Here is a 14,553-nt window from a genome sequence, read left to right on the forward strand (position 1 = left end):
CCATAGTTGGTATGATATTGAATCAGTGTCTTGATGGAACTAGAGGAGGAATAGACATCACCCTCAAATTCCAAACTTGGAATTGGGTGCCACCTAACAAAGAATTGAGGTGCTTCATTTGTTGAGAGGGTAAGCATGCTTGGATTTCTATGAACAATGGTTGCATTTTGTTACAAAGGAGTAATTCTTAAAGTTTAAAAAAAAACATGACCTTAATATGTGCAAGGATGATGAAGTGGATATTGGTTTTTATGGGGAAAGAAGAGTTCATTGTCTCCTGCTATAGAATCTAAAAAAAAAAAAAAAACAAAAAACAAAAAACAAAAAAACTGCATACTTACTTTCTCAGCACCCTATGCAGAGACCGTGGCAAATTCCTTTGGGGGCAGTGGTATTGGAAGTAGTAAAGTTTCACTACTTCAGTTTCTAGGAGTGAAGTAACCAGAGTGTTCAGAGTTGCAAGAGTGATGTCCAGAGCTCAGCAGGAGTTGTGCTAGTGAGGCAAGTTGTGCATCCAGTGCTCCTTGTGGCAAACGTGTGATCCTCTTGGCCTACTGGTGTGGCATGATTTGCCTGAAGTTCCAGCCACCCAGCCTCCCTTTGATTTGGGCGACCTGTTCTCTGGCCTTCCACATGGTTCTGGATATCTTTCAAAACCTTCTAAATTGTTTTTACTGCTAACTCAATTTTCGATGGTTGTCTTAGGACCCTAATATAACATAACAACTCCTTATTCAAAAGATTTTTTGTTACCTGTTATGTTCTAAAAATTAAGTCACAAAATAATGTATTTGGATTGTTTTCCAGTTTTCTAGTTAGAGACATTTATTTTCTGCCTGACTGTACTGATGTACTTCACGGTAAAAATTCTTCAGAGAGGGAGGGGTTTATGTAGTTCAACTTAACTTTTCTGAGTCACAAACAAGGAATGTAAATTTTGAAGTCAAATAATCTTAGTATATCTGATAAGATATAAATCCACTCAAAGTAAAATCATTAAATTATATTTCACAAATATTAGATCATTAGTCATTTTCTGATTTCTAGAAGTCTTGGATTCCTCATTAAAGAAACAAAAAATAAGAATAAATTATACAATTTAGCAATTAAAAACATTGTTTCAGTAGGTGGTCTGAGATTAGGCAAAACAAGCTACTCATTTCTGAAAATTCTTGGCAGTTTTTCTTTGACTACTGCTTAGAAATAAATAGTAGCTCTTCCTGTCATCTGCTTTAACGATCTTGTTTCTAGGGTCACTTTGTTGTTTTCATTAAGGCCCTAACTAGTTTGTCATTGCAAGGGAGGAACTAGTCAACATAAACCTATCGTTGATATTAATGACTATCAGCTTTGTGAGGACCTCAAAGTTGACAGCATACCAATTTTGAGATCCAGGCTATTGTCATCATTCCAGACTTAATTGCTTGGCTTAAATCATTTTCCATGAACACGGAACCTACACTCTCAGATTTTATGGGTTTGCACCAGTGACACAAGACCAGATTGAACACTTTTCAGCTGGAGAATAAAGTACCCGTGAGAATAGCACTTGCACACCTGCTCTCCATCCGTCTAGACAACGGGCACTCTTTATAGGCTCTTTGGGGATTCAAGACCAAGTCCCAAAGGCTAAGGCAGAGACGAAGACATTGTTGGTTTTCATAGCGGATGGTATTTGATAGTGGAGGTTCAGGAGAAAGATGAAACACATGCACACATCCCCTCTTAAAACAGCTCAGCAATGAAGGCATGCTCCCTATATACTAATCATTTTTAATCTTGTTCATTTAATAGATTATGCCTCTCTTAACAAAAATGAAAAGCAAAGTTCTGTTAGTCCCATGAGAATGTGACTCCCAAGTGAGCAGATGGTGATGAGAACTCCGTATGTGGCACCACTAGAGATAATTTGCTTTATTTCAACAAAAAGGGGAAAGACATTTATACTACCAATTTCCTTTTCAAACATCTTATTTTACTTTATTCTTTCCTGTTTTTTTAAAAACTTTTTTTTAATGTTTATTTATTTTTGAGACAGAGAGAGACAGAGCATGAATGGGGGAGGGTCAGAGAGAGGGAGACACAGAATCCGAAACAGGCTCCAGGCTCTGAGCTGCCAGCACAGAGCCCGACGCGGGACTCGAACTCACAGACTGCGAGATCATGACCTGAGCCAAAGTCGGCCGCTCAACCGACTGAGCCACCCAGGCGCCCCATTCTTTACTGTTTTTAATCAGGTTGCAAATCAGTTGTCTTGACTACTTTAGTATCTTAGGTAAGGGATTGCATAATGTTTTGACCAATGTGTCAGAGGACAGGTCCCCAAAATAAAATGTTGATGTCAACTGCTTAGTTCCTGATTTATTGGCTCATCTGTAACTGCATAGAAGTGTCTTCACTGAAATAAAAAAATTTGTTTTTTGTTCCTGAGATACATAGACAATCACATGAAAATTGCAAGTACATATTTTATGGACTTGATATTTTGTTAAACCATAGTAACTTGATATTTTTAGGTCTCCGTTGACAACCACTCTAAACACAACAGAGGCGAATCTACATCGTCCATTCAATTGGAGTAAGTAGGCCACTCTGTATAGTTTTCTCTGGGCAAATTTTAGGTTAAAGCCTGATGACAACCTTAGGAGTGAGGTTTTATTAGCTCTGTCAGAAGCAGACTTACAAAAGGTTAAATAATTTATTCAAAGTTACAGAGCTAAGAAGTGGCAGACTCACTATTCAAACCTACATGTATTTGACTTCAGTCATATGCTATTTCTACTCTATCACCCTATTAACTCCCTAAAAAGTATTTTGTTCTATGTTTAATGGACTTATTCATTGTTAAAAGAAGCAGTTAATAGTAAACATAAAGGGTAAGATAAGACAGGATATTGATGTGTATTGAATGGCAAAGACATTCACATTGGTTTTGACCTATTGTTGCCTAATCTTTACAAAAATCTTACTGATACCATTACCTTATTTTATAGACCAAGAAACCGGTTCAGAGAGTTAGTTAATTTCACAATAGTACATAGCTAATAAGTTAGAGACTCAAAACTTGAACCTTATGGGGGTGCCTGAGTGGCTCAGTCGGTTGAGCATCCGACTTCAGCTCAGGTCATAATCTCGCAGTCTGTGAGTTCAAGCCTTGCGTTGGGCTCTGTGCTGACAGCTCAGAGCCTGGAGCCTGCTTCAGATTCTGTGTCTCGCTCTCTCTCTGCCCCTCCCTGCCCATGCTCTGTCTCTGTCTGTCTCAAAAATAAATAAAACATTAAAAGTAATAAAACTTGAACCTTGTGTGTTTGAACTAGAAAGACCGAGCCCTTTCCACTAATGAGGTACTGTTTTCAACTGATTTTTCAAATGCAAGATGAATAATTTTGTGCAGGAACTGATATAGAACCAGTGTGTAGAAAAGTGAAGTAACTTCCTTGCAAAGATATCTTCAAGATGTTATGGGACAATGTATAGATTTTAGGAAAGGACCAAAACAAGCTTATAGGGTATGTGGTAGATTTTATCCATGTGTCTAGAACTGTTTTGTTTCAATGTGATAGGCGGCGTAAGAATGGTAAAGTTATGCGTTACGAGACCAAAGTAGAGAAATAGGAATACTCTAGTGCAGTCACAACACCTGTAGTAATGATGTGGAAAATGTAATTTCTTATTTAGTATTTACATACATTGAGGTCTTCTACATTCACATGTTACCCTAATTAATCCTTATATCTAAGGTGGTCATAAATATCAATAATATTTATGAATGTAAAAGTAAGAGAAAAGGCTGATTTTGAATATCCCATCTACTATATTATCAGCTTTGTAGCTAGTTCAATAGAATCTACTTCTTTGAAGCTCACCTGAAAAAATATTATAAGGCTTGGTTCAAATTTTCAGAATGGCAGTCTGGTAATGTGTATCAAAATGTAAAAGATGAATACCATTGATACAAGAAATTCCTAAGAAATTTCCCTAAGAAGTGAAGCATTCAAGAGCCAAAATAAAATAGGTATCAGGGTGAAAATTAACCCAAAGGACATAGTCCTACCAATTTTGAAAGTAATCCCCTATTCCTTTTTTTTTTTTTTTAATTTTTTAATGTTTACTTATTTTTGAGAGTGTGAGCGAGCTGGGGAGGGTCAGAGACAGAGGGAGACACAGAATCCCAAGCAGGCTTCAGGCTCTGAGCTGTCAGCACAGAGCCCAACACTGAGCTCAAACTCACAGACTGTGAGATCACGACTGGAGCTGAAGTCAGATGCCCAACCGACTGAGCTATCCAGGCGCCCCAGTGATCCCCTATCCTTTAAGAAAAAGAACAGTCTGATAGAAAATAGTATAATTTTTTCAAGTTGGGGTTAGGGGTAAGGTCACAATGAGAAAGTCATCTGTTAACAACAGGAACCGACAGTAATATGAGGGTGAGGGATAAAACTCAAAATAATCGAAGGAGTGGCATGATGGGAAGTTGGAACCTGAGTTTAAAATGGCAGGAGCATTTTTAACAACATGAAAACATAATGTAAAATGCGGACTTGTTTGCCTCGTTATGATACACTTCCTTTGATCTCCCCAAAACTTCGATGCCTCACACAAAGACAACTTGTGTGTTAGGATATTTTTGGAACATATTCAGGAAGATGAGTTTGACTCCGAAGAGAAAAAATATAAGCAGAGTGATGAAATGATCATTAAACCAAGTCAGTGGAAGCAGGAACTCAACCCACCAGTAATGATGAAAGTAAGCACCCCTTCTGAATATATAGAAATCCTTGGAGAGGCACTAAATTATCCACGATTTGTGGAATATAAGTTGAATCAATTATGTATAGATTTTAAGATGAAAGTTGACACCTGTTGATCTTTGAATTATAGATGATGCACAAAGGTGATGATCATATATTTTAAAACAAAAAAAAATCACCAATACTTCAAATTTTCATTCACTAGGATAAAGATACTTATATTTAATTCCATGATAGATGTTTATGGACACATTTGACACATTTTTCTTTTAGCAAAAGAATAGAATAGCAAAAAAAATTTAGAATACTGCATTCATCGTTTGATCCCAAGTGAAAATAATTGTACAAATTTATTTACACAATTTGTATATTTACATATACATATATATGTACACATATACACAATTTGTATATGTATAAACACATGGCAAAAAGGTGTTTACTCAAAATTCTAAGTGTTTATCCAGGGTGGGAATAGAAAATAATCAAAACAAACTATTCTAATTTGTATTTTTCTACATTAAAAAAGTTTTTATAAACAGCATGCATTATATTTTAAAAATTCAGTATAATTATTTTCAAAAGTAAAAAAGTAAAGCTAAAACATTTACTTCTCATGGTTGCTAGGTGAAGTGTATGTTTAATGAAATGTAGGACCCTAGTACAGCATTCAATTCATTACAGGTGCTCAGTAAGAATCAATTTGCTTTGCTCCTCTGTACGTTTCTTACTTTCAGCTTCAGCTTTCTCTTCTTTCTCTTCAGTAGTTATAACCTGGCAAATTATCAGAAACTTCTAGGGGAATTAAAGACAAAACAAAGCAAAACAAAACGTCAGTAACAACAACAACAACACCACCAAAAAAGAACAGTTTCCTGGGGCTATATGCCTGGAGATTCTGATTTAGGTAATTATTTAGATAGGAAAAATGTTGACTCTGATGGTTTGTAAGGTATTACTCACTCTGATATTCTAGAATGTACTTACTATATTGCCATCCTATTTGATATGTCTGATTATTCTACCCAGTTGAACATTGGTGTTAGATTTTATCTGGAATAGAATGAGCAGGTATTGCAAAGTTTTGAGCAAGGGAATTAGTTGATACTATTTACGTTTTTTTTTTTACTTTATTTTTTACTCTGAAATATTTTAAACATACAAGAATATGAAATCATGTATGCAGCAACTTTTTTTTTGGTCAAATCTTGATAGATCAGAACCACCGTTAATGAACAGATAGACCACTCTTGATGAAATGGAAGTTCCTGGGTACTCCTATTTTCCTCTCCCAGAAGAAACAACCACTACGAAGTTAATGTTTATCATTATCATGTATAGTTCCATAATTTTACAACATGATTATGTACGAAAAATCTATAGCAGTAGTTTTATGCTTTAAAACTTTATAATAGTATCATAATGTAATGTTTTGCAACCCTTTCCTTCTTTTCAAACTTGCATTTTTGAAATTTACTTTAGTGCGTATCTCAAGTTCATGCTTTTGAATTGCTGTTTAAGAATCTATTATATGCATTTTTATTAAAAAAATTTTTTTTACATTTACTTATTGAGAGAGCGAGACAGAGCATGAGCATGGGAGGGGCAGAGAGAGGAGGAGGCACAGAATTTGAGGCAGGCTTCAGGCTCTGAGCTGTCAGCACAGAGCGCAGGCTCGAACCCACCAACTTCGAGATCATGACCTGAGCCGAAGTCGGACGCCTAAACCGGCTGAGCCACCCAGGTGCCCCTATATATATATGCATCTTTAAAGGAAGCCCCCCAAATGCATCCTCTGCCCCACTCTAATAATTTAATAACTAAAATAAATAATTTGAGGCACAGGGAAGATCAAAATATCATCCTTATTACTGATAAAAACTGAATTATAAAGACAAAGCCTAATGTGAGGCTCAAATGGTCCTGCTAATTCTCTTTCTGATCTGAAGGCACATGTGAATCTGTAAAGCACAAATGGAGTCAGTTCTTGGACCTGCCCTGCTTGGGGAGAATAATTGAAAGACCGAAAAAACGACCAAATTCCTGTGCTAGGACTTCAGAAAAATGAGCACCACTTATGTGAGAAATGATGACCCATGGTTGTCATCAACTACCCAGGTAACTTAGCTCATTTCCATGGGGAGGAATAAGAATAGGGTAAAATGCCATTAATATCTTCTTAGTATCTTTAAATAGCAGAAGGTCTTGATTTTAATTAAATCTATTTGTTTTTCAATTTTATGGTTTGTGTTTTATGTATCCTAAGAAATCTTAATGTACCCCAAGGTAACAGATAATATCCTATCTTCTTGAAACTTTATATTATTAGATTTTACATCTAGACCTATAGCCAATTTTTAGTGAATTTTTGTGTCTAATGAAAGACATTCATTTTTTTTCCCATATGGATATCCAGATGTTCCATCCCACTGTGGAAAACATTCCAATTAGAAGACATTTAAGAGAGAGATAACATGGATTGACCTTAAAATGTATGACTAACTCAAATAAGAAAAAAATCAAAATAATACTTTTAGTTTTTAGTATATGACAGGATAAGTTATCTGAATAAATTTCCCAGTGGGAAAAATGCTGAATAAAAATAATTTTTAAATGTTTTAGTTTAAACACATTAGCATGCAGAATTAGCATGCAGAAAAATTTTAAGCCAAAAATCAAAAGCAGACATTCAGTAAGATAACTAAACACCAAGGATTAATTTTGCCCTAAGCACTTCAGCTCAGCTCAAGGAGTCTTGAATTTCTACCCTGATAGCTGAAAAGGAAAAAAGACCAATGATATGGATTTGAGGTGCTTCTGGGATTAGGATTCTACCTGGAGACCTCATCATAAAACTAGGGCCTAAATGGACAATATATTAAGTATCAAAAATAAACCAATTATGCAGAAGATGTGAAAAAATCATTTTTTTCAGATTTAAATGCTATCAAAAGGATAACAAAAAATTTCCTTGAGTATTCATGCCCAGAAGGCAGCCCTCAAATAAGTTTATAACCTCAATTAATACTACCTGTGTGGTCTGTGAAAGGTTAGGATTAAAATTCACTTCAGCGTCATTTTGGTTTAGTTGAAAGCCAATTTGCAAAAGTAAAGGTGAAATCTATTTAGAGGAATGCGGTTTCAAAAGTTTAGGACGTTCTAAAGAAAATGAACAGTTTACATTCAAAAATCATAAAACACATGGAAATAAGTCATTGAGTGAAAAACAATGAAAAAGAGCAAAGAATATCTGACTCTCAAATATAAAATATTGAAATCATGAGAGACAAACTCACCTAGACTGTTCAAAGAAATTGAGAAGTATGCAAATATAAGCAAGATAGGGAGACTCAAAAATGCAAAGACAATTTGAAAAGAAAACAATATTCTAGAAATTTGAGAAAACATACCGGCAAAGTAAAATAACTAATGAAGAGCTAGTTAAATTTAGAGAAAACTGGAAGTTATGCTTGCAGAAATTGTTCATAAAACAAAGTAGAAATGGTGATATAAAACTGTAAGAACTTAAGAGTTAAAGATGATTAAAATAACAAGGTCTAATATACAGTTTATTGAAGATCCAGAATGAGATAACATGAAGCAGCAGCTGTATTTAAACAGGCATTGGTTGAAGATTTTGTTAAAAGCCATCAACTCTAACAGACACAAAGTTGAGTGAAACTTAGGTAATAAAAATAAAAATAAATTTATTCCTAAAAAATTATAACAAAATTGAAACAAATAAGGCAAGATCTTAACAAGAATGGCAATTACATTGAGGAACGACTTTTTAAAAAATTTTTCAATATATGTTTATTTTTGAGAAACAGTGTGAGCAGGTGAGGGGCAGAGAGAGAGAGGGAGACACAGAATCCAAAGCAGGCTCCCAGCTCTGAGCTGTCAGCACAGAGCCTGATGCAGGGTTCAAACCCACAAACCACGAGATCATGACCTAAGCTGAAGTCAGACACTTAACCAACTGAGCCACCCAGGTGCCACCCAGGTGACCAACTTCTTAATAGCACCAATGAAAGCCAAAAGATTCTCACGAAAGCAATTGTAAATGAGATGTTCAAGCATGAAAAAAAAAATCCCAAATAGTATATTGGAATGAAGAGAAAAAAAAGATTGTAAAGATATTGATAAATATGTGGGTAAGTAATAAAATAATAGTAATACTACTTTATTGAAAATACTATCTTTTCCCTATTGTTTATTCTTGCCTCCTTTGTCATAGATTAGTTGACAGTATAATTATTTTGGGAGTCTCTATTCTGTTCTCTTGATTTATGTGTCTATTTTTGTACCAGTAAAATACTGTTTTTTATGACATTTTGACAATATTGTTTCCAATCCATGAGCATGGAATATCTTTCCATTTCTTACTATCACCCTTCACTTTCTTTCGTAAGTGTTTTATAGTTTTTGGAGTGTATGTCTTTGACTATAGTTTATTCTTAAATATTTTATTATTTTTGGTACAATTATAAATGGTAGGGTTTTTAATTTCTCTTTGTTACCATTTTGTTAATCTATAGAAACACTTCTGATTTCTGGGTATTAATTTTGTATCTTGCCACTTTGCTGAATGTGTTTATCGGTTCTAATAGTTTTTTGGTGGAGTCTTTAGGATTTTCTATGTATAGATCGTCATCTGCAAATAGTGACAGTTTCATTTTTTTCTGTACCAATATGGATGCCTCTTATTTCTTTTTCTTACTGCTGTGGCTAGGACTTTTAGTAATATGTTGAATAAAAGTAACAAGAGCAGACATCTTTGTCTCAGTTTTCATCATTGAGGATGATGTTCACTGTGGGTTTTCATGTATGGCCTTTATTATGTTGAGGTATTCCCTCTAACCCCATTTTTTTTCTAACATAGACATAAACATTTTATTTTTTAATTTTTTAATATGTAATTTATTGTCAAATTGGTTTCCATACAACACCCAGTGCTCATCCCAACAGGTGCCCTCCTCAGTGCCCATCACCCACTTTCCCCTCTCCCCCACCCCCATCAACTCTTAGTTTGTTCTCAGTATTTAAGAGTCTCTTATGGTTTGCCTCCTTCCCTCACTGTACCTTTTTTTTTTTCCCCCATCCCCTCTCCCCTGGTCTTCTGTTAAGTTTCTCAGGATCCACATATGAGTGAAAACATAGGGTATCTGTCTTTGTCTGCCTGACTTATTTCACTTAGCATAATACTCTGCAGTTCCATCCATGTTGCTGCAAATGGCCAGATTTCATTCTTTCTCATTGCCAAGTAGTAGTCCATTGTATATATAAACCACATCTTCTTTATCCATTTGTCAGTTGATGGACGTTTAGGCTTTTTCAATAATTTGGCTATTGTGGAAAGTGCTGATATAAACATTGGAGTATAAGTGCCCCTATGTATCCTGTATCCCTTGGGTAAATTCCTAGCAGTACTATTGCTGTCTAACCCCATTTTGTTGAGAGTTTTTATCATGAATGGATATTGAATCTTGTCAAAAGTGGGGTTTTTTTTGTTTTTGTTTTTGCATTTATTGAAATAGTATGATTTTTATCCTTCTTTTGTTAATGTATATGACATTGATTTGTGAATATTGATCCATCCTTGCATTCCAGCAATATATCCTCCCTGATTGTGGTGAATGATCTTTTAATGTATTGTTGTATGTGGTTTGCTAATATCTTATTGAAGATTTTTGTATCTATGTTCACCAGGGAGATTGGCCTGTAGTTTTTTGTTGGTGTGTCTTTGTCTGGTTTTGATATCAGAGTAATGTTGACATTGTAGAATATATGTGGAAGCTTTCCTTCTTCTTCTACTTTTATGGAATAGTTTGAGAAGAATAGGTATTGACTCTTGTGTAAATGTCTGATAAAATTCCCCTGTGAATCCATCTGTTCCTGGACTTTTATTTTTTGGTAGTTTTTAAATTACTGATTAAATTTCTTTATTTGTAATCAGTCTGTTCAGATTTTGTATTTCTTTCTGGTTCAGTTTTAGATGATTGTATGTTTCTAGGAATTTATCAATTTCTTCTAGGTTGTCCAGTTTGTTGGCATATGGTTTTTTGCAGTATTCTCTTATAGTCATTTGTATTTCTGTGGTGTTAGTTCTTCTCTCTTATTTCTCTTTTTTCTTGATGAGTCTGTGTAAGGGTTTATTAACTTTATTTTTTCAAAGAACCAGCTCTTGTTTTCATTGATTTTTCTCTATTTTTTAAGTCTCTATGTCATTTATTTCTGCTCTGAGCTTTATTATTTTCTTTCCTCTACTCACTTGGGCTTTGTTTCTTCTTCATTTTCTAGTTCCTTTAGGTGTGAGGTTAGATTATTTATTTGAGATTTTTCTTGTTTCTTGAGGTAGGTGGTAGGTCTACCTCCACCTTGAGGTAGGTAGGTCTTCCCTCTTAGAGCTGCTTTTGCTGTGTCCCAAAGATTTTGAGACTTTTTCATTTTCACTTATCTCCTTGTATTTTTTAGTTTCTTCTTTGCTCTATTGACACATTGGTTGTTTAGTCTCCATATGTTTGTATTTTTCCAGCTTTTTTTTTCTTGTGATTTATTTCTAGTTTCATACTGTTAGGATAGAAAAAAAATCATGGTATGATTTCAGTCTTAAAATTATTAAGGCTTTTTATGGCCTAACATATGATCTATTCTCAAGAATGTTCCATGTGCTCATGAAAAAAATGTGTAGTCTGTTGTTTTGGGATAGAATGTTCTGTATATATCTGTCATGTTTATCTGGTCTAATGTGTCATTCCAAGACATTGTTTCCTTATTGATATTCTGTTTGGATGATCTATCGATTTATGTGAGTGTTAAAGTCCCCTTCTATTATTGTATTACTATCAATTTCTTTATGCCCATTAACATTTGCTTTATTGTTCCAGTTTGCTCATTATTTTCAAATATACATGGAACTTTTGAAAATTGTGTTTAGTCATTAAGATAGCATCACCAAAATTTAAGATTATTATTACATAGCACTTATTTTCTAATCTCAGTACAATTTAGAAATAAATGACCACAGAAATCAAAAAGCAAAATTAGAAAAATTCTAAACATTTGGATATTTTTAAAACATACTTATAAACAAGGGAAGTTAAGATACATTATAACTAAATGAAAGTAAGAATTTTATGTGGCAGAACCTAGTAAAAATATTGATAAAGAGAAGTTTACTACCTTAAACACGTAAACCACAAAAGCAGCAAGTGATACAAGAATAATATCCTTGTTTCCACTTAAATTTCAAAAACAGGCAAAGATATACAATATACTGTATAAACATGTTTGCCCAAGTATATAAATAAAAGCAAGGGAATTATTAGTATAAACCTCAGAGTAATGGTTCCCTTCTTGCAGGGAAAATGGACAAATTGAAGAATTTAGGAGAATTGAAGAATTTAGGTACATAGGGACTTCTGATTCCTACTAATTCTCTATTTCTTAAACCAAATAATAGATTCATGGATATTCATTATACTATTCTTTGAATTGTACATATATGTCTACATATTCAATAATTTCTAACACATTTTATCGATAGAACTCACAGAAGAAAATCAGGGATGGAAATTTGAAACAAGTATACAAAGCAGCTGTATATACTAATTCTGCCTTTCTCCCTCCTTCTATTCTCTCCCTCCTTCCCCCCATTTATACACACAAACACATGTCCAAGGAAACATCCCAAACACATCAGAGTATCTGTTTTCAGTGGAGCTGAGAAGAAAATAAAATGAAATTAAACCACAAGCAGTGGAAGCAGGGCCCACTAATGATATTATGTCATAAAGCGAGGAATATGTGTAACTGAACCCTCAATCCCTGTGATTCAGCAAAACATAAGGAAACCAAAAACTCAAAACAGAAAGAAATAAGAATTTTAGGAATTTCCGTTTCAATGAGGACTTACTAGACCACCCTACTTAAACGGCAGTTTAAATCCTCTATCAGCTGCTGTCCTCTATTCACCTTAATCCATTTCCCATCATTTTCTGTTGTTGTTGTGAGTTTTTCTCACTGAGAGCCTTGAATAGTACCTGACACATAATAGACAATAAATAGTACTTTGTACAAAGCAACCATTCAACTTGTTTTTGAGTGAATGGAAAAATGCCTTCTAAAATTTGGTTATGAAGTAGAATAGGGTGAGTAGGAATGATAGAGGTCCAGGACTGGTTTTTTTTTTAAATAAATATGGGAAACAGTGATTCTTAAGTGCTCATGGGAAGGATCCTCTTCAGGGAGAGGGTGAAGAAGCATGAATTAGAGATTAGTAATGAAGTGAGGTCCCTGAGATGACAGATGTGGTGGGACCTTGCTCACACGGGAAAGAGTTGGTCTTTGAATAGAGAAGGGAAACTACCTTTGATTTAAGAGAAGAAAACAAATGTGAAGATACATAAAGGTATATAGATTTAACTGCTGTGATATTGAAGGGCAGGAAGGAGAAGGGAGAAATTGCCAATTGTATTCTGAAAATATAATATTTACATGGTGGAGCTTAGTTTAATGCCTATTTGTAGCCCTCAAGTAAATTTTGTAAACTACTTCAGAAAGAAGAAACAAACAAAACAAAACAAGCAAAAAAACAAAACAAAACACCCAAAACATGTTTCTTTCAGGAGTCTTTCCAACAGGAGAAAATGAAAAATCATTCTCTAGAGTCTAGGAAAGAATAGTGTGTGAGCTAATTCATCTACCTGGTGCTGAGAATTTGTTCCTTGGGGAAGTCAAAACTAATTATGCTTGTGCCAACCGAGAGTTGGTCTGGAACTCATTCTTCCCATGGTAGTGATGATGTGTCATCCACAGAAACAGCAAGAACATCATTATCAAGTGTGTACCTCAAATAGCTCAGTCTTAAAAAACTCTGGATTTCTTCAATTACCACCCAGTAAGACAAAACTCATAATGAATGTTAGAAAATCTATTTTTGTCTTTGATGATATGTTTGAATGAGTTTTGAAATTTGAAGATTTTATCATCATAATGATCTTTCATGCTAATCATTTCATTTTTTTTAGATGGAATTTAGATTTTAGCTGGCTAAAATCCAAGTAAGGTTCTTGTTAAACATTTCAAACATAATCGTTCAGGTGTTTAAAAAAATAAAAAAAAAGTAAGTGATTTAATTTGTAGAAGCTCCCAAGTTTTCTTTAGAGAAGAGGTTTTTGAAAGAAGCCATTTATGGGACAGATAGTTCCTCATGAATGTAACTCCACAGCTGAGAGATTAGAGAGCCCCTCCCCAACCTTGGAAAACAAGTATGGAAGAGCCCTAAGGAGAAAAAGTAGGAGGAAGGTTAAAGGAGAGACATCTACAAAAGCCTACCCTCAGGGAAAGAGATAATTCAAAGTACAAATCCATCCAAAAGAAATGTCTAAAATTACTGTTTAATTTTTTTCATTCCAGAGGTGTTAGAACTCAGCAACAATTTGAAAATCTTTGTGTTGCTGGGTCTGGAGTATGAGTGTGGAACAAAATTGTATGCTTTAAAATATGCACACAATATTTCAGAAATTATCACTCTGTATGGGAGTAAACTTTATAAATTATTGGATTAAATTTAAGGTAGGAGAAAGTATATGTTTTTCTCAGGTCTTTATATGCTATATTTTTAAAAGTTTTCCTATAATTTTTTATTAATAAACTGATTTATGAAGAAAAGAATAATGAGAAGAAATAAAATCTTTTTGTTCTAAACTTTTTGGCTCTTCCTGGGTACTAAGTACCATATGTTCTTATACTTTTGATCTACCTTGTCAATATAGAACTAGTAGGACACAAAGGATATCCT

The sequence above is a fragment of the Neofelis nebulosa genome, chromosome 8 (assembly GCF_028018385.1).
Source record: "Neofelis nebulosa isolate mNeoNeb1 chromosome 8, mNeoNeb1.pri, whole genome shotgun sequence".
Lineage (NCBI taxonomy): Eukaryota > Metazoa > Chordata > Mammalia > Carnivora > Felidae > Neofelis > Neofelis nebulosa.